The sequence below is a fragment of the Globicephala melas genome, chromosome 12, assembly GCF_963455315.2.
Source record: "Globicephala melas chromosome 12, mGloMel1.2, whole genome shotgun sequence".
Lineage (NCBI taxonomy): Eukaryota > Metazoa > Chordata > Mammalia > Artiodactyla > Delphinidae > Globicephala > Globicephala melas.
In genome coordinates this window covers 5012078-5030952 of record NC_083325.1, presented here as the reverse complement: position 1 = coordinate 5030952, position 18875 = coordinate 5012078, and the positions used below count along the sequence as shown (strand labels likewise).

Genomic DNA, 18875 nt, shown 5'->3' with positions numbered 1-18875 from the left:
GGCAATAAAAGAAAAATTGCTTTCAACTGTTGCCCTGCATGGAGAATTTTGAATCTAGGTTACAGTTTTATCACCACTCCCCAGCTCAGAGCTTCCTCCCTCCCTCCCTCCCCGCCCCCGTCTGCCAGCAGGCTCTGCAAAGGGTCTGTTCTGAAACAGTCACCAGAACTTGACTACTCCCTGGATTCTGTAATTCCCCCTAAACAATGCCTATACGCTGGAAAGTTTTTACCCTCTGAACGATCTCTTCCAAACCTAATCCTTTCTTGGTCAAACCCCTTCTGTCACTAAAATGGAAAATGAAGAAAAAAAAAGGGGGGGCTGTCTAGAGCCACAAGGAGATGAAACCCAGTAAAATTAAGGATGCTGAGGGCTGCAGGATTCGCTTCATAGTCGTACAATCTAAACCTGCAGTCCGGACGGATGCAGAACAAGTTCTGCGACAGTTCTGAGCTGCAACTTACGTGAAACACAAGCTGGAGACTTTTCTAAATAAGAATACTCAGCGTGGCCAGGGCCGGCGCTCAGCATTTTTCCAGCAAGGATCTTGTTTCCCACCTGGCTGTGTGAGAAACTCCCCCAGATCACTTTACTCCTCCAGATGAGATATGTGTTGGGAGGCACGTCTTTCACGCCCAGGTGTCATATATGCAGAAATACTTTGACAGCTGTCCAGGGTCATTGTTATTTCCTGAGGCAGAGTTGCTGCCTTGGTGAGCTTCGGGGGTGAGTTTTGCCAGGCTGTCTGTCTGGATGGTGTGGGATGTGTATCCCACCTCGGCTGCACTGTGCTCACGGAACATTTTGCAAAATTGATACGATACAAACCTCACGTCGTTCCTCTGTTGGCTGCCCTAGAATCTGAGTGTGCTGATAGCAAGAACTGAACATCCTGGGAACCCATCCCCCTGTCCCCTTGCTCCTGTGGCTTCAGGAAGGAGAGTATGACCCGTTACCCGAGTAATCCAAGATGGTCTGTTTGGTAGGAAGTAGCCAAGGTGGTAAAGTACATAACTGGTTTTGGTTTTTTGAAAGCCAGCTAGTGGTAAACAACTGAATAGAAAATTCAAAACCATGAATACCTCTAAGGAAGACGTGAGAAATACGATTACAGAAGAGTACAGTGTGTTTGTTTACTTATTTACTGTTTCTTCACTGGTGTCCCTCAGACTTCAAGCACAGTTTCTTATCTTGGAAAGGAAGAGATTGATTTGCTTTTTACAAGATCGTTATGCAAAATAATTATCATACGTATACTTACATTGATGCTGACTAGCCAGCCCGTCTCTTGCATGTCAATCTCTTGGAAAATCCCTGGACAAATAGCGACCTTGTGGACCACGGACATAGCCCGCTAGTGAATGGGGCCTGTCCTTGTCCTTCCACTGGGATAGATTTTAAAGAGATATCGGAGGGTTCTAGAAATTCCGTGAGGCACAAGGTGGGGGGCTGTATCAATGGGTTGTTTATCTTGCCACGTGTTCACTGGGCTCGCCGCCCTGGTTCAGCCTCTTTAACAGCCAGGAGAACTTTGCTCGTGACTGGCCTGCCCCGGATTGATCGGGGCAGCAGAAGCCTGGGAGGCCCCTGGGCCTGTCTGCTGGGCCCCAGGACCCCATGGACCGAGGGATCCAGTGCCAGGAGCATCTTCCCAGCCACCCTAGTCCTACTCAGAGCCTGGTTCCTCCCAAACACCTCCATGGGTGGGACCAAAGAACTCTGTCATTTGAAGGGAGAGCTTGTTATTTTTTCGATTTGTGACTTTTCTTGAAATCCAGAGAGATATAGTCTCCCCCCTCCGTGTGTGTGTGTGTGTGTGTGTGTGTGTCCTTGTCTGCGTGTGTTATGCACACCGCCACACAGGCACACGCACACACACAACTTTTAAGTCTGTCATGAGGCTGCCAGTTAAAAACTAAATATGAAATTTCTAGCTATGGATGTTTGCAGAGTCTACTCAGCAAAAATACTTTTCCTGCTCGTTAGATACAGGCTAATTCTTTGCGCCCAACTTCTTATACAGAGGAATATATAATACTGGGAATTGATCTCATCTGACTGATGTCCCAGGAATAGAAATGATGAGTCTGAGATTGAAGGATGGGTTTAGTGCAGGTGGTGATGAGACCAGGGCGTGAGTCAAATCCGTGCCCAGCCCTGGCTTCAGGATTGGATCAGGATCTGACCTGCCTCCGGTGGACAGGAAACTCCCGGGCCAGTGGCAGTGTACCCTCAGATGTTACGTCCGCCTGCAGAAGTGAACGTCACCACCTCCATGCGCTGGCCGGCACGTGTCAGAGAACTCAGCCCATTGGCAGAAACCAGCCCAGCAGGGACAGGGAGGCCTCTGGCCCCTCACTCACTTCCTTAAGAGATGGGAAGCCACATGTTTAATTCAGGGAATCTCAGTTCCTGAGCTGGGATCTCATTGGCACAGCTGAGACTTGAAGTCAGGAGTCTAAAAAGACTAGTGAGGAGAAATAGAATGGAAGGTTCCCCAGTCTCCACTACAGTCTTAGTAGCACCTGAAGATTGGCTTTTGGACTTGAGGTCTAGACAGGTAGCACACGGAGTGGGCCTAGTGGTGCGTGAGCAGGTCCCATGAGATGCTTGTAGCGGGGCCAGGGTCGGGGAAGCAGGCAGGAGAGCTGGAGGACCAACCCTTGTCCTGGCTAAAGCTGGTTGCCCCCCTACACACATTGATATGGAGCGGGGGACAGAGGGCCCAATCTGCTGATTTTTTCAAGATAAACCAGACAAGAGAATTTGTATGTGCAAACTCTGTTTCCATATATTAGCTCAATATTTAAAAACACCAGATGAACACAACAAAACAGGCCTGCTGGCCATGACGGCCTGTGACCTGCCAGTTTGCTAACTCTGGTCCAGACTTTTTTTTTTTTTTTTGCGGTACGCGGGCCTCTCACTGTTGTGGCCTCTCCCGTTGCGGAGCACAGGCTCCGGATGCGCAGGTGCAGCGGCCATGGCTCATGGGCCCAGATGCTCCGTGGCATGTGGGATCCTCCCGGACCGGGGCACGAACCCGTGTCCCCTGCATCGGCAGGCGGACTCCCAACCACTGCGCCACCAGGGAAGCCCTCTGGTCCGGACATTTTCATGTTATTTGAAATTTTGCTTCTCGGATTTATACCTGGTTATACTGAAGGCAGCAGAGTCTGTTGTTTGGGACACTTACGCACTCAGGATCACTTGGAATTTGTTACATAGTCCACTTAATAATAATCAAAATAAGTGCCATTCTCAGAGTGGGATCATGTTACGAAAAGAGAAATAAGTACATACAAATGGTGACATACTCTTACCGTTGATAAAAATGCGAAGGCTGTTATGGAATATCTAAGTGAGAGGCTTTCACGTTTTACACCTTGAATAAGGATCCCAGGTGTGGAAACAGCGCTGGGATGGCTGTTAGGAGGCTGGCGGGTCCTTCTCACGTTGCCTCTGATGTTCAGTTGAATCACACAGCAGCTTCATCATCTGTGAAAGGTAAATTCTGTGGGTAAATCAAATGTCACCCTGATAGTTATTCGTACCCTAAGTGAAAGTGTCACTTACCCTTGAGAAAACTTCCTTGTTTTGTCAGTTTAAATAAGAATATCTGTCACTTACATGTGGAATCTAAAATACGACACAAACGAACATAACTGTGAAAACAGAAACAGACTCACGGACATAGAGGACAGACTTGTGGTTGCTGAGGGGGAGGGGGAGGGGGAGGGATGGAGTGGGAGTTTGGGGTTAGCAGATGCAAACTATTATATATGGGATGGGTAAACAAGATCCCTGTAGCACAGGGAACTATATTCAATATCCTGTGATAAACCGTAAAGGAAAAGAATATGAAAAAGAATGTGTATATGTATAACTGAATCACTTTGCTATACAGCAGTAATTAACACAACATTGTAAATTAACTATACAGCAATAAAATTAAAAAAAAAAAGAATATCTGGTCTTAGAGTCTCAGTAGATTCTTAGGTCCCATGTAAGCACTTTCCTTTAAAATATTTCGATGAATAAAATAAGTGAATTTAACAGTTTTTAAATATAATTAAAACAATATTGTAACTCTTCTTGTGCCCTTGTTCACTGACCATTATTTTGAATAAACCCATGGAAATATTGATATAATAAACATATGTGCAGCAGTAGATTGTTATATCATGTTAATATGTTATAATTTCCTCACCCATTTCCCTTTTTCTGACGTCTTACTGTCATCATTTTTGTAAAAATTACTTTTTTTACCCTTTGAATTGCAGAAAAATTCTTTTTTGCTTCTTATTTTTGAACAGCTCAGACTTTGCACATTTTATATCACTGCTCCTAGAGTTGCCTTTCAAAGGCCCAGTTCAGAGGCTGGGGATCAGCTGACCAGTTAATATTTGGGGTGATATGCATGGCGACAGTGCCTATCAGCAGACATCAATTTTAGCAACATCATCTCTTCATGCTTATTTGTGTAGCAGTGCTTATGCAGTTCTGTCAATATTTCATTTTACGTTGCCATAATTATTTAATAAAAATGAGTAGGAAAGTGAAAAATGAAAGTGAAGATTTTTTTCCATGGCAGTAAAATATATATAACATAAAACTGACCATTTTAAGTGTGCAATTCAGCAATATTAAGTACATTCACAGTGTTGTGCAACCATCACCACTATCAATTTCCAGAACTTTTGCATCTGCTCAAGCAGAAACTCTGCCCATTAAACAGTAAGTCCCCACACCCCTCCTGCCAATCCCAGGTAACCTCTACTCTACTTTCTATCTCCGTAAATTTGACTGCTTTAGGTATTTGATAGAAGTAGAATCATGCAATATTTGTTCCTTTGTGTTTGGTTAAAGTGAATATTTTACTTTTATAGTGTAGTTCTTACAACCTTATCAAAATTGAGACAAAGGTGCAAATTGCGAGCAGTGATAAAAGCATAAACCTTTAGTGTAATCAGATATAAACCAGTTGGCTATGCATTCCATTGGGAAACAAAAGAACAAACTTAGAGATTAAAGAAGACAGCTAGAAAAGTTGGAAGTAGGAAAGCGAGGGACTATGATAAAGGGTGAGGCACACAGTTTTTAGCTTTCAGGAACTGGAACCTCCACAGAGAACACATGCAGCTCATCCCTTTTCCCTGTGTGTCTCTCCGTAGATGTGGAGTAAGATCCCCGGAAAAGAGCCAGATCAAAGGCAGGGTCAAGTGCTCTAGTGCAAGAAACCTCTTCTCAAGACTGTGGCACAGTGTGACCGAGGGCAGAGAGCCCCGTGGGCCAACACTGTCCTCTCAAAACACTTTGTCAATGTCTTGACGGAAAAGTGTACCTGTTTCTTCATATCCTTGACCATGTCGGGTGTTACTACTTCCCACTAGTTCGGGGGTAAATCCAGGCTGTGGACGACAAGGCCAGGACTGGTCATTCTCACCCTCTCTCTTGGGTTTCTGGCAGCACCTCCTATGGACCACAGTCATGTCCACTCCAGAGAGTTTTGCATGTGCTGTTCCCGCTGCCGTGGGAGACCCTTCCACCCCTCTTGGCTTGGACAATTCCTATTCCTCTTCATTTCTCAGGTGAAACTTTGTTTCCTTAAGGAGCCCCTCCCCCATGGGGCAGACAAGATAAGGGGCCCCAGGGACTTTCCCAAAGTGACCTCATTAACATAACAAAAGACACTTAGGAAATACCAAGGGTTTTAGGAACTCTGTGCCAGGAACTGAGGGTCAAAGACCAAAAACGTATTTCTTATTTTAAAATACAATGTTTGCGGGGCTTCCCTGCTGGCGCAGTGGTGGAGAGTCTGCCTGCCGATGCAGGGGACATGGGTTCGTGCCCCGGTCCGGGAAGATCCCACATGCCGCGGAGTGGCTGGGCCCGTGAGCCGTGGCCGCTGAGCCTGCGCGTCTGGAGCCTGTGCTCCGCAATGGGAGAGGCCACAACAGTGAGAGGCCTGCGTACCGCAAAAAAAAATAATAATAATTAAAAAAAATAAATAAAATACAGTGTTTGCAATACTCATAAAGGATATTGGTCTCTGGCTTTCCTTTTTGTCCTGTCTTTGGTTTTGATATCAGGGTAGTACTAGCTTCATAAGATGAATTGGGAAATCTTTCCTCCTCTGTTTTTTGGAAGAGATCCTGTAGAATTGGTGTTGTTTTGTAGAATTCACTAGTGAAACCATCTGAGCCAGGAGATTTTTTTTTCTTTTGATAGTTTTAAGTTACAAATTCAATTTATTTTACAGGGCTGTTCAACTGATCTTCATTTTGGGTGAGTTGTGGTTGTTTGTGTTTTGTAGGGAATTGGTCCATTTCATCTAAGGTGTCATATGTGTGTGTAGAGTTGTCCATAGTATTCCTTTGCCATCCTTTTGATGTCCGCCCGCTCTGTAGTGGTACCCTTTTAAATTCCCAATGTTGACAATTTTTGTCTTCTCTTATCTTGGTAGTCTTTCTGGAGGTTTGTCGATTTTATCACCCTTTGAGAAGATCCAGCTTTTTATGCCACTGATTTCTTTTTTTTCTATTTTTCTGTTTTCGATTTCACTGATATCTGCTCTTATCTTTAGTTTCCTTCTTTCGGATTCTTTTGGGTTTGTTTTGCTCTTCTTTTTCTAGGTTCCTGAAGTGGAAGATTAGATTATTGATGTGAGACTTTTCCTCTTGTCTAATGAATGCATTAGTGCTATCCATTTCTCTCTCAGTGCTATTTTAGCTGTGTCCCACCTTTTGCTATGTTGCGTTTTCATTTTCATCCGGTTCAATTTTTTGATTTCCCTTGAGACTTCCTCTTTGACCCATGGATTTTTTTGAATAGTATGATTGAGATGTAATTTACATAGCATGTATTTCACCCATTTAAAATGTACAACCTGATGGTCTTCAGTATATTCACAGACGTGCAACCATCACTACAATCAAATTTAGAATATTTTCACCACTCCCAAAAGAAATTCCATATATTTTAGCTATGCCTGGGCCATTCCCCCATCCTGCCCCAGCCCTAGGAAGTCCCTAACCTACCTTGTCTCTGTAGATTTGCCTATTCTGGACATGTCCTATAAATGGAATCATACAGTATGTGGTTTTTTTGTGACTCTGTCTTTCACTTAGCACATTTTCAGGGTTCATCCTTGAGGTAGCATGTGACAGTATGCCAGCCTTTTTATGGCCAAATCAGCTTCCATTGTACGGTTTTACCACATTTTGTTTATCCATTTGTCAGTTGATGGGCGTTTGGGTTGTTTTTGCCTTTTGGCTATTAGGAATAATGCTGCTATGGATGTCTGTGTACAGGTTTTTATGTGGCCAGGTTTTCATTTCTTTGGGATATATACCTAATAGTGAATTTCCTAGGTCAAGTGATAAGTCTTTAACTTTTTGAGGAGCTGCCAGACTGTTTTCCAAAATGGCTGCACGCTTCATATTCTCACCAGCCCATGAGGGTTCCGATTTCTCCACATCCACAAAAACATTCGTTATTATCTGTCTTTTTGATTACAGCCATCCTAGTGGGTGTGAAGACCCATAGATTATCTAGAAGTTGAGAGATTTTCCTGTTTTCTGTATGTGAACTGATTTCCAGTTTGACTCCGTTGAGATCAGAGAATGTACTCTGTATGATTTCAGTTCTTTGAACTTTGTTGAGATTTTTTTTTATGGCCGAGGAAATGTTCTATCTTGGTATATAATCTGTGGCTTCTTGGAAAGAATGTGTATTCTGCTGTTGTTGGTTGGAGTCTTCTGTAGAATTAGATCCTGTTCGTTGCTGATCTACTTATTTATTTTACCAATTATTGAGAGAGGAGGTGCTGAAGTTTTTAACTGTAATTATGTATTTGCCTATTTCTCCTTTCAATTCTATCAGGTTTTTTTTCATATACTTTATAGTTCTGTTATTTGGCACATACACATTTGGGCTTGCCATATTTTCTTGGTGGATTTGCCCTTTTATAATTATTTAAGGTCCCTCCCTGTCTCTGGTAATTTTCTTTGCTCTGAAGCTTACTTTATTGGATATTAATATAGCCAATCACACTTTCTTTTGATTAATATTTTAATGATGTGACTTTTTCCATTCTTTAATTTTCAACCTGCCTATATCATTGTATAGAGGTGACATTTTTTTAGACAACATATAGTTGGGTCATGGTTTGTAATCCATTCTACTAACAGCTGTCTTTTAATTGATGCATTTAGACACTTTACATTTTTTGTAACTATTGGTGTGTTTGCGGTGTTCGGGTTTAAATCTGCCACTTTTTCTTTTGTTTTCTGTTTTCTCCCTGTTTTTCATTTCTCTGTTTTCTTTTCCTGTGGGTTACTTGAACACTTTTCAGAACTCCATTTTCATTTATCAGTAGTGTTTTTGAGGGTATCTCTTTGTATAGCAGTTTTTAGTGTTTCCTCCAAGTATTACATCATCAGTATGTGTATATGTATGTGTGTGTGTATATATATATATATATACCCTCATGTGCTAGTTACATATATATATATATATATATGTGTAACTAATGGCAGTTTACTCATGTGGTCATTTACCAGTATGAGTGAAGTAAAGAAACCTTTCCTCCCTTTATGTTTTTTTACCTTCTCCCACTTATAATATGGTCGTCTTAAAAACATTTTCTCTATGTACATTGAGAACCACATCAAACAGCGTTGTAATTTTGGCTTCAGTGGCCAAGCTTAATTTAGAAAATTCAAGGGAAGAAAGAAAATGTATTGAATTTCTTGTATTTTTACTTTTTTTCTTAATTCCTCCTGTTCCAAGATTCCATTGCTTTCCATACTGAGAATTTCCTTTAGCCATTATTTTGGGGCAGGTCTGCTGGCAACAAATTTTCTTAGTTTTCCTTCAAATGAGAATGTTTTGATTTCTTCTTCATTACTGAAGGCTGTTTTTGCTGGGTATAGAATTCTGGGTTGGCAGTTCTTTTTTTTCCTGCGTGTGAACAATGTTGTGCCACTTCCTTATAGCCCCCATGATTGTCGAAGAGAAATCTGCTAAAATTCTATTTTCTCGTCTATAGATAAGGTGTCCTTTCTCTATCTGCTATCAAGATTTTTTTCTTTTTCTGTATTTTCAAAAGTTTGAGTATAGCTCGTCTTGATGTGGATTTCTTTGCACTTATCCTTTTTGGGGCTCATTCATATTCTTCATTCTGTAGGTTTATATTTTTTGCAAAATTTTGGAAGTTTTGAGCCATTATTTCTTGAGTACTTTTCCAGCCCCACCCTCTTTCTTTTCTCTTTCTGGGACTCTGATGACATGAATGTTAGATCTTTCACTATAATTTTACAGGTCCCTCACGTTCTAAGCCTGTTTTGTCTCTGTCATTCAGATTGGTTAATTTCTACCATTCTGTCTTCTAATTTAGTAATTCTTTCCTGTTTACTAATTCATACTTCCAGTTTACTAATATTCTGCTGTTGAGCCAATACAATTGAATTTTTTAAAAAATAAATTTATTTATTTATTTTTGGCTGTGTTGGATCTTCATTGCTGTGCACAGGCTTTCTCTAGTTGCAGTGAGCAGGGGCTACTCTTCATTGTGGTGCATGGGCTTCTCATTGTGGTGGCTTCTCTTGTCACAGAGCACGGGCTCTAGGCGCACGGGCTTCAGTAGTTGTGATGTGCGGGCTCAGTAGTTGTGACTTGCAGGCTCTAGAGAACCAGCTCAGTAGTTGTGGTGCATGGGCTTAGCTGCTCCATGGCACGTGGGATCTTTCCGGACCAGGGCTTGAACCCGTGTTCCCTGCATTGGCCGGTGGATTCTTAACCACCGCGCCACCAGGGAAGTCCTACAATTGAATTTTTAATTTCAGTTGTTGTATTCTTCAGTCCTAAAACTTCCATAGGGTTTTTCTTTGTAGCTTCTGTTTCTTTACTCAGGTTTTAAATTTCTTTGCTCAGGCTTCCTATTTTTTTATTTGTTTCAAGTATGCTGGTAATTGCTCATGAAACATTTTTATCATGGCAGTGTTAAAATTTCTGTTAGATAAATCTAACATCTCTGTCATCATGATGGTGATATCTATTGTGTTTTTATCATTCAGTTTGACATCTTCTTGATTCCTGGTAGGATGAGTGGTTTTCTATTGGAACATGGACATTTGGGGTATTATGTTATGAGACCATGGGTCTTATTTATACCTTCTGTTTTAGGTGACTTCTTATGATACCACTCTGGGGGGGTGGTGGGAAGAGCTGCCATATCATTACTTACAGTGGGATAGATTTTCAAGTTCTCCACTTTGTCTCCCTTGCCCACCGAGGGTCTGCTCGTTACTGCTATATGGCGATGGCCGTCCCTGGTCCTTACTAGGTCTGCACTGACACCTTGGCTGAGATGGGGTAGGAGTGCCTCCTTGCTGCTCTCCTGGTGGCCTCCACTGACAGCCAGGGGAGTGGTGTCCTCATTACCATCCGGTGGAAGAGGATGTCCTGACTTGCCACCAGGCCACCTCTGGTCCACCTCAGTGAGGAGGATGTGGGGTACCTCATCAATGCAAATTCCAGGTCCCCCACGTAGTGTTCACAGGCACTGTGGGGGAGGGGGTGCTCATTTCTACCCGGTGGTGGAAAAAGTCCCACCGCCCTACTTTTTCCTTTCTGACACACCCTAGTAGGGAGGCTGGGGTGTTCCTTACAGTCTAGGAAGGGCGGGATCTAGAATCTCTGCTCGGTCTTTGCTCTGTGGGTTTGGCTGGAATAGAGCAGTTATTATCGAGAAGTATTACGTGTTGTGAGGCTGCCTCTTTCCTGGTCCGTTGTCTGGATGGAGTGGGCTTTGTTGGGGCTCTTGTTCTCAGCATCCATGGGCATTTCCAGGTCGCTGGCTTCTTCAGCTCCAAGTCTAGGATATTGGAGGCAAAAAGGAAGCACAGGGAACTCCCTGCTGTATTGTTCTTCAGATCTCGAGGTCCCTAGCCGTCCTCCTTCGTCTCTCCATCTTTCAGAGTCTCCTTGTGCTTGTTTTGTACATGATACCTAGGCTTTTTAAGTGTCCTAAGTGGGAGGAATAGAGAAGAATACATACTCCATCTTCCCAGAAGCAACAGTTGGATTTTTGTTTTTTTAATCTTCATTTTCTTACTTTTTTTTTGGCAGACTTTACAAAGGTGAATTCAGGCATACCTGGCTTTTATCTTAAAATTCTTTACTTTTTGGCCACTGATTATAATATATCACTTCTTTGTAAGTGAGATGATTGCAGCATAGGATTTTTCTTGTTTTCATAGATTTTTAAAATTTTAAAGTCTTTGATCTATATGGAATTTTCTACAGCTGTAGAAGCAAAAAAGAAACGTGTGTGTACGGGTGTGTGTATTTATGTGTGTGTGTGATTTCTCTTTATTTATGACCTCTGATACCTCTGATTAAATTACGCTTTCTTTCCCCATTGTTGTACCACTGTTTGACATTATTTGGACTTGCTGTTTCACCCCGTTGTCCATTATGGGCTTAATAAGAACACAGGGCAGTATTTTTGACAGTGGGGTGTTATTCAATTAAAATAACATTGAGTATTGTTTTTTATTGTTTTTAATGAAAGTAGTATATGTATGGTATTAAAAAAATTTTTAAGTTATCCTAAAGAGCTTATAACAAATAACAGTTCCGCCAGTTCCTTAAGCCTAGACCTGCTTTTCAGAGGTAAGTGCTTTTAATTTCCTGACGAGTTTTTTGTTGCTGTATCAGTTTTAGCCGATATCTCTCAGTTCCCATTTTCAAAAATGAGTATATTAAGAACTTTCTCTCTTCCATCCAGTTTTGACCAGATATACCTTTATTTTTATATTTTCAAGGTTGGTAAGATTTACATTCTGGCCTGTAACCATAGTTAACGTCTTTCATCTCTAAGCTGATACTGAAAGTTGAAAACTAATAAAGAGCATTTACAACGTTTTTTTTAAAAAAAAGAAGTAGCAGCTCATTGCTCATCTATGATGTTCTATAGAAATCGTCTGCCATTTCTTCTAGCTAGATCTTGCTGTCAACTTGTTAAGCTCCCTTGGGTGTCTTCCAAGGAGATTCTGATCGGCATTTGCAATCTCAATTTTTCTCCCCTGAAATCTCCTCTCTCCCTGTTCTCATCTCAGTAAATAACCCCACTCTGTACCCAGATGTTTGAGCCGAAAGCCTTGGATTCACCTTTGATGCAGCTGTCTCAACGAAAGAAAACACACTCCCTGTTTTTCTCTCTTCACTCACAGAAGGCTTTTGGGCACCAAAACGTGCGTGGGTTTCCCACACCACGTAGTTCTCATCCTCTGTGGACTGTAGCTGGGTGTCCTGCAGTTCAGTTCAGTTCTGATATTATCCCCCTGGACTTGGCATCAGATCCCACTCATCCCGGGCTCAGTCTCACAACACCGCCCCCATTGCTGCTGCCATTTGTGAGTCCCAGGTGGTCACCTGTGCTTCTTACTGGCTGACTATAAACTGGGGTTCTCACGATGCCTTCCATGGGCTCAATAAGTTGCTAGCACAGCTCACAGAACTCAGGGAAACAGTTATGTTGACTGGGTTATTGTATAAGAAAGGATACGGATGAACAGCTAGATAGAGAGATACATGGAGTAAGGTCTGGAAGGGTCTTGAGTTCAGGAGCTTCTGTCCCTGTGCAGTTGGCATGTACCACCTTCCCAGTGGGTAGATTTGTTCATCAACCCAGGAGCTCTCTGAACCCCATAGTTGAGGGGCTTTTATTGAGGTTCCATCACGTGGGCCAGATCGATTAGTAAGGCCACCGCCAGTGGTGGGGGAGGGGTGGAGCTGAACATTCCAAGCTTCTACTCATAGTTGGTCTTTCTGGTAACGTATCCAGGAGCCTACCAAGATTAGAGCAAAAGATGCTCCTATCACCCAGAAAATTCCAAGGAAGTTAAGAACTCTGTGTTGAGACTTGAAGGCAAAGACCAAATAGTAGAACAAAAGAGGCTCTTAGCACCTTTATCACTTAGGGAGTTAGCAAGGTTTTAGGAGCTCTGTCCAGGAGCTGGGGATGAAGAACAAAATAGCTTTTTTTTTTTTTTTAATTATATCACAGTATCGTACTCACATCCCTCATCCAGGCCAGCAACACATTCTGTTGGAGCAACTCTCAAAATATATCCAGCATCCAACCTCTCCTCACTCTCCCCACCACGTTCATGAAAGCCACCATCGTCTCTTTCCCATGTTGCTGGAAGATTCTTGACTAGTCTTCCTGCTTCTCTTCTTCCGCAGCAGCCAGAATGACCCTGTAAAACCGTGAATCTGATCGTGACACTCGTCTGTTCAGAAACCTTTGGTGGCCCCCTGTTGGTCTCAGAGAATGTCCAGAGTCTTTCCCGTGGTGACAGGCTTGGCACGCTCTAGCACTTTGCTGCCTCTCTTTCATCATTTCCTACCATGTTCTCCTTACTTCCCGTGCTCCAGCCGCAGTAGCCACCTTGCTCAGGGTGCTCCCAACTCAGGGCCCTTGTTCCTCTCTGTTTTAGAAAGTTCCTCCACCATGTCCCACACCCTCACTTCATGTAGGGTTTTGTTCAGATGTCATCCATCAAAGAGGCTTTCCCTTCCCACACTGATGTCAGATTCTACCCCGTCCTGCCCTCCTGGATACTCTCACCCTTCTCTGCCTTTCTTTGTAGTGTTCATCAGCACCTGTCAACTGTGTATTTATTGTTTGATTTATATATTTTATTGCCCATCACTGAAGCCTTCCAGTGAAAAAAACTTCCTTTTATTCACCACTACATCCCTAGTGCTTTGATATGGTACCCAGCGCATAGTGGGGTCTCCATAAATGTCTATTGTATTAAAAAAAAGATGGAATGAGATGCATACTTTTTATTGCTTGCTTTTTCCCTGTCATATATAATGCTGCAATGTAGTTTTTTCTTTTGTTATATGTAACTGGTATTTTCTGTTTTTCATTGCTAGATAGTAGGATTCTGTCATTAACCCCTCCTTGTGCTGAGTGGCTCTCCTTACAGACAGGACTTTATGAGATCATGTATAGATCCCTTTGGAGTTTGGGCTGTTCTTACACTTTTCAGTCGCATGTTTGCATCAACATTTTATTTATTTCTACCGATGGTTAATCACATACATCTGGTTTAAAACTCTAACTGGACGGCCTTGACCCTCTCATTTCCAAAGTCTGGTCTCTGGTTTCTTGGGAAGAGCTTGTCCGCTCCATGTGTGGAAGACAAGGATGGTTTGAGACACCCTCACTGGCTCCCCCTCCCCTTGCCCACAGAACAAAGGCAGGTTTTGAAGGATCAGCTCTCCAGGCCTTCTACAGTGTGGCTGCTGCCTGTTTGATGGCCCCTCTCCGTTGACCTGCCCTATACGCTTCATGTTCAGGCCAGCCCTGCCACCCTGTGCTCAGGATGCCCAGCCTTTCCTGCTGTCTTCCTTGTGCTTCATCCCCTCCGAATGGAAATATCCACATCCAGCTATCTCAATGCCACCTGTTCCAGTTCCTTCTTGAATTTCCTCATCTGAATTAATTTCCCTCCTCTCCTTACTTCCCTGGTACTTATTATACCTCTTCTTTTATAGCATGTATCACTTTCTATCTTGTACTATAATTACTTACAGTCTTATCTTATGTGCCAATATAAGCTCACTGAAGACATGGCCCATTTGTGATCCATCTTTGGGCCCCTCAGAGTCTTATACAGGGAAGGTACTCAACAAATACCCTCTTAAGGGTTTAACTCTGCTTGTTCCTTCTCAGGTTCTTCATGGAAAGACTAAACACGTATTGGTTTTCTCTTTTTTGTAAGTGGTCAAGTCATTTGGAAAATTTAAATAACATCTAAGTTCTGCTTTGGGATAATCCCAACAAAATTTTCATGTTTCCTTTATAATTTCATATTTTTCAATTAATCTATTATTATAAGTCCTTTGCAGATCTAATAAGTGGAGCATTTTTAAGACCTCTATCTTCACAGTTGTGCTACTTTTTGATGGAGAGAAATTAGATGTATGTTTCAATCCCAGCATGTGACTAAGTGTTGTGAGAAATCCATATTCACAGGTTAATGTTACTGACATAGAGCAGTTAATTCTGCTCTATTTACTGACTTCTATTCTTTTTATGTATTTATTTGCTTAGCTTTTTATTAGTTGCTTGTATTATTTATTTACTCAATTTGATTCTACTTATTTTTAGAGTTAAATTTTCTTACTTGGTCTTTGTTGACTAGAGTTATCATGCAGTGATAGTTTGTTTTTATGTATCTGATCAGAGTGGTATTTCTTACTATTTTCTCTCTGCCTCTGTCAATTGCATGTTGCAATTCAATTTTTTTTTTTTTTTTTTTTTTTTGCAGTACGTGGGCCTCTCACTGTTGTGGCCTCTGTATATTTGATTACTATGTGAATTGGGATACATAAAGTCAGCATTTTTAGACTTGAACACACTTGTTTATTTCTCTTAAAAACAAGTTTAATGTATTCCATAAATATTTACCTTTTGTTCTCCAACCAAATAGGCATAACTTTCTGAATATTCTTTAATTTAAATCCACAGTTTCCCAGAGTTGCTTCAAGAAGCACCAGCCGGGGAAGCTAGTTCTGGGTCTCACAGCCACAATGGCTGCCCTCACTGACCTTGTCCCCAGGAGTACTTGTTCCCTACTTAACACGGGCTTGGCAAACATTTGTGGATCTAATAAATATCATTATTTTTTTAGGCTCTCTTAAAACATGGAGCATGAGTTAGAACATGTGTGTCTGTATTCACCTCCAGTGAGGAGTTTCTCAACTGAAGGTGTTTCTCTCTTCTTACCTCTGCAGGTTTCCATTGCCCTTGCTGTCGTGCTGCTGGTTAATCAGAACTGTATTTTTTGGGAAACATTTTGTATTTTGTTGTTGTTGGTGGTGGTGGTGGAGGGGTGGTTTTCTCTGATGCAGATTTTTACATTGTTGCTCTTTTATAGATCCTACTGTCTGGAAGCTTCCTGTGTTATTGTTCACTTTGCTTTCTTTCCAGAATTTAACACATGGATTATTTTATGTGTAATGAGAAACTACAGTGAATTAATTGCATTGCACTCAGTTATACCTAGATCTTTAGTTTTTAAGTTCAGTTCATTCCAACACTTATATGCAAAGAGAAATGAAGATAGAGCCGCTCGACTATGTATTTGGTATGAGATCCTAATTCTGTTCCCTTTCCCACGAAGCGAATTTCTGTTGCAATTAAAATAAAATAAATTTTAAAGCATCTATCCTCACAGACCTTTATGTTCCAGAAATAAAAAGTGAATGACACAAGTACAATGCCCCAGACAGTCTGAATAGAAGTTAGCAGGAAATACAAGGTCCAAACTGAACCAGGGTAAGTAAACCACAGCCCAGGGGCCAGAGAGGGCCCCCAGCATGGTTCTGTATGGTCTGTGGGTCAAGAATGGCTTTGACATTTTTAAATGGTTAAACAAAATCAAAACAAGAATGATATTTGGTGACATATAAAATCGTACTCTAGTTTCAATGCCCATAAATAAACTTTGATTGGAATACACCCACACCGATGCATTTAGATATTAACTCTGGCTACTTTTGTACTATAATAGCGAAGTATGGCCTGCAAGCTGAAAGCATTTACTATCAGGCCCTTTACAGAGAAGAAGTTAACTGACCCCTGGACTAAATAGTAGATTGTACCTTCAGTAGCTCATGTTCAGCCCTGTAAAAATCATCAAAAAGTTTTCTCCCGATAACTGATGTATTTGTCAATACTATTAGGTAGGATAATGACCCTGGTCTATTCAAGTTCATTTTCTCTTCAAGAGATACTTGGCTGTGGCCAGGGGAGCCATAAATATATGCACATGTGTAAATGCTGATTTATTTGTTTTATTCTGTGAACAGTGAAATTTAAGAAGCCTTTATTTTGTTTTGTTTTGCCTAACTGCTTTGCTAGGAGGTTTGACTCCTGCGGTTGGTGCAAGAATAGACACTTCCGCACGGAACCGTTTTTGCCAGGAGGGAGGGTTATAAAATTCAGCGTCTCTGATTATGTTCCCCAGAAAGCACCGGACTCAGATCTCTTGTGACTACGCTTCATCTCATCCCTTCTTGCCTGTGGAACAACTGGGCAGATTCAGTAACTGCTGTCCTATTTCAAGCAAGGGTCACGCAGAGCGGTGCCGAATGGCCTAAGCATTCGGAAAAGAAAGGCGAACAGCCTTTTCTAAATATAAACACCTGTTTTCTTAAACAAGTGCGCTTGGCCTGTTGCCGTTCTTCTCTGATTTTGGCGACCACGGGATTTTCCCTGCTCCCTCCCCTTCCTCCAGGCCTCCTTTAGCCCTCCATCCTGGTTTCCCGCTCACCTGGGATCCTGGTCAGTATCAGTCACGTGGCAAGCACGGCGGCCGTTGGTCCCTCCCCGTGATGCATTTAAGCAGGCAGGGTTTCTTCCTTTCTCCCACCTACCTGGTCTCCCACGCTCCGTTCTTAGGAGTAAGGATCTCCTTTCAACACAGTGAAGGACGGCACCCCCGTGTGAGAGCACAGGGTACCAAGGCTGGGTGGCAGAACAGGAAAGAAAAAGGCAGAAGAGGAAGCAGGAGCCCACCAAAGCAGGCTTTTTCCAGTTTCCAGTTGTCTGCAGAGATCCTGTTCCTTGCTTCTGGGCATTTCTTGAGAACCGTTTTCTCTTGCTTTATCAAGTAGAAGAGAGACAGAAAACAAAATGTCCGGGCATACGTGACATTGCAGGCCAGTGGTTAGTTACTGTTACCACTCTTTATGGGAAAGGTGTGTGTGTCCCCATTTCACAGCTGAGCACACCTGGCCTGGGCCTGGTGGGAACGCCTCCGAGGCCACACGCAGGGAGGCGGGGAGCTGGATTCCAAGCCAGGGGGCAGCTGTTATGGCCCAGGGCACACAGCGCGCCCTCAGATTGGCCCTTTGTGCTCTGCATTCCACCAAGGAACAGATTGCACTGGACCCCAGGGGGCCGGGGAGGCTGTACCAGGACATCCTTATCTTACAGGGTAAGTTGGTATAGAAGCAGGAATCAGCCTGCGGAGGGGTTGCAAAGATGTGCTTTTCAGTGGACATATTTTTTTTTTTGCGGTACGCGGGCCTCTCACTGTTGTGGCCTCTCTCGTTGCGAAGCACAGGCTCCGGACGCGCAGGCTCAGCGGCCATGGCTCACGGGCCCAGCCGCTCCGCGGCATGTGGGATCTTCCCGGACCGGGGCACGAACCCGCGTCCCCTGCATCGGCAGGTGGACTCTCAACCACTGCGCCACCAGGGAAGCCCTGTGGACATATTTTTTTAACTTCTTTGTTTAACACAGAGAGGTCAACAGGCCAGAGGGTCAGGGGTCTGGCGTGGCTGCATCAGCTGAATGCGTTTATTCCCCAATGATGATTGGAGTCTGCTGTAACATGAGTAAGAAAATAATCCAAGCTGGAGGGATGAGTTGAATACCCAATATAAAGAGGTTCGCTTCATTACTTAGAAATTAATTCTTAAAGAAACTTAAAATTTCTTCAAATTGTTACATTTTGGGGGGGCCACACATATTTCATGCTATGACTTCAGTATGGTTTGTAGGCTTCTAAGCGTTTACTTGTTAAACCTGCGGTGATTGTAAGTTTCTAAGGACTTACTCTGTCATTTTAATACCGTCTTCCTATACTTCAGATAATTTCCATTTGCTGCTTTAATTCTAAAAGGTATGAAATGCCTTCAGGATGGCCCGCTGTTGCCTTGCCAGTAAGGGCTGGCCTCACGTAAGCCCTGCCAAGTGACCTCCGTGTGTGAAGTTGCTTCCTGGGTTGCCCACATGCTGGTACCACCCGCATTTCCCTCCCGTTCCCCTGCTACGGGCCGTC

General features: G+C 42.8%; 1 protein-coding gene across 1 annotated transcript in view; it reads left to right on the top strand.

Moving 5' to 3' along the window:
• Nucleotides 1-18875, top strand: part of SLC9A2 (solute carrier family 9 member A2) — an 87295-nt gene that overhangs the window by 13803 nt on the left and 54617 nt on the right. The gene's annotated exons all lie outside the window — the stretch shown is intronic.